The following is a 2731-nucleotide window of genomic DNA, read 5'->3' on the forward strand; positions in this document are numbered from 1 at the left end:
CCTGCATTCCCTTTATCCTCAATAATGTGCTCACAAAAAGGAGAGGAGTGAACATTTACTGACAGTGCAATGCAAAACTTGATGTCTAATTTCACTATCATACCTTGGTGAGTATGACTATATTTTACAGATGAAGAAATTGAAGATTAGGCTAATTTATCTATGCCAATGGTAAGTTCTTAAGTAACTTCAGAAATTAGCCTTCAACCAAGTAAGGTCAAAGCCAATGCATATTGACAGGAACATTGTTTTCACCTGAGAAAAGCAATCATTTTGTAGCACTGGAGGCACTCATCCCTATTTTAACAATACCTGTATTAATACATGACAATATGTGTTCATAGCAAAAATTATCAATATGGAAGTATATAATATATGCAATTTGCCATATTTACATTTCTTCTAGTTAAGATGGTTCCAGAATAATTGTTTCGAAGTCAAACACGAGAATTCTATTATCTATTTTAAGCTGAAGTGTAAAGAATTAATTTGAGTTTCAACTTGATAAAATGAGTAAAGAGTAAAATTAACTTGATTCTCTTAATAAAAATTTATCCATAACGTTTTGAAAATCATAGATAAATGTATTAAATATATTATTTTTACCACTGGAAAAACAAAGATGACTGACACATAAATGTTCACATTAAAATAAATGAGTTATCACTTACTGTTGGTTCTCAGAGCGGGATGAAGTATTTGCTTTATCTGTAGAAAGAAGGGAGGTGGAGAGGACCTTAGAGCACAATACATGTTACGTCTATTTATATTTTAGCAAATTCTGGTTGTGCAAGTAAACCTAAATGAATAGATTTCTGAAACAGAATTTTTCACACATATATTCAAATTTCATTGCTAGTTGTCTGGCATTGCTTTTGATATTATTTAGTTTCCATACAGCTTTTAACACAAGTTAATACAGCATGCCTTCCCTCCCTAACCAGCCCCGCCCCCTCTTCTAGATGCTGCTTTTTTGACCTAGTATTTTTATAATAACCATTGATGACTGGTTAATCATTGTGAAGATAACCAGCGTCCTACCTTACAGTTGAACTTCTGTGGCTCAGCTTTCTTTTAATTCCCAATTAGCAACTTTCTATGGCTTATTAAACATAGTCTTTAGAAACCATCAGTTCTCAGAAATCCTGAGCGTCAAGGTTCTCTGCTGTAAAATGGGGACTATCACATCAACAGCTTTGGTTTGCAAAGGGTGTGGCACAACATACATAAAGCACCTAACATTGTGTCTGCAATATAATACTCAGTAAATGGAAATTATTAATATTTTTATGATGATCCTTTACAATGTGTGATAGTTTGCTGAGATTGTAAGATCTTCCCATAAATGCATGTTGTTTGACTCAATTTCTAATTTTAGAAGTGTCATAAGATCTGTTTTTACATCTGGGTATCATAGGAAAAAAAATCAGCATAATCTCATCGGAGATTCACATGTTCAAGGCCCAGGTCTACTAGGAATCTTGTAATTTAAAAAAAAAATGTTCTAACATCTGGACTGTTGCAGCCTCATCAGCTCATTGATAGATATACACATTAGCTGGGTAATTTTATATAGCTCAATCATTCAATGGGATTATATTAGATGATCCACAATTCCATAATTCAACAGACTATGATGCCACATATTCCTCCCTACCACTCTCCTGTTCCCTCCCCGTCACTTACCCAACCTATAATCATCTTTGTTGCATCAATGAAAGCAATGGCAAAATCCACATTCATACAGAGCTGAAAAGTTGGCTGCCATTTCCCCCTTGGCACTTACTAATGGAAAAGTACTGTCCCCTTTCTTGCAGGTGTTTTAAGACTGGGATGACATCGTTCTACGGTGTCTGTAGGAAGAGCATGATGTTCAGTTTCATAATCCTAGAATAGGGGAAAAAAGACAATATTTAAAATAAAGATGGAAAGCATAAATAAGTAGTATTAATCATCTCCGTCACAAACCTAAAGCTTAACTGTGTTTAGTATTACTAATATTAGTAATTTTAATTTATTTGATCTTACCCATCAAGAATCCTTCTGAGATCAGATTATATTTTGGTATCTTGGTATTTCCTTCAAACAGTAGCAAAGAAGTGGGCTTCTTAAACAAGTTCAATTAACTATTGACTGACTGACTTCCTTGGAATATCATGGTATATTTTCCCGATTCCCAAATCCTTATACACTCTTTGGAAGATAATTTCTATAAGTAGTCACCCGCAGAGTAACCTTTTACTACATGGATTTGGGGTCACACCTACATGTCTTCATGTCTTTCCCTGGAAGCCAGTAGATGACATGTAGTCCAGAAGAGTCAACAGCCATCATTCTAATTGCCTGCAATATATAGTTCCTAATAACAGTGCATTCAAAACAGAAATAAAAAACTGAAGTTCTTAATTTGACCTCATGAAAGGCCTGATTTACAAATGACTTCAGGCTTCAGCTATGAATCAGAGCATTTCATGTAAATGGAATGATTCATCTTTTAAGACAGGTAAAGAGTTCCAACTGGATAAACATCAAGAGGCATGTTGAAAGTGTTCGGTGGATCAGAGATATGCAACAAAACCGAAACTCTGCGTGCATCTGCACTGATCAGCCGATGTGCCCACCAGAGTCCCAGAAGAGGCGCGGAGGACCAGAAGACTCCTCACCCCACAGATCTTTCTCTCTACCTCCCGGGCCCTGATCATTGCCTTTCCCAGACTGCTGCAAGTCTTAC

General features: G+C 35.8%; 1 protein-coding gene across 2 annotated transcripts in view; it reads right to left on the bottom strand.

The window, feature by feature from the left end:
* LOC112862098 (cysteine-rich secretory protein 2-like) overlaps positions 1–2731 on the bottom strand; it is a 38611-nt gene that overhangs the window by 35747 nt on the left and 133 nt on the right. For both annotated transcript variants that reach the window (XM_086707049.1, XM_025925331.2), the window contains exons 2-3: positions 1787–1887; positions 672–708 (exon numbers count right to left, since the gene is read on the bottom strand). The gene's annotated coding sequence lies outside the window, so the exon portion shown is untranslated. The remainder of the gene's footprint in view (positions 1–671; positions 709–1786; positions 1888–2731) is intronic.

This window comes from Puma concolor, chromosome B2 (genome assembly GCF_028749965.1).
Source record: "Puma concolor isolate L17-30 chromosome B2, mPumCon1.1.hap2, whole genome shotgun sequence".
NCBI classification, from domain to species: Eukaryota; Metazoa; Chordata; class Mammalia; order Carnivora; family Felidae; genus Puma; species Puma concolor.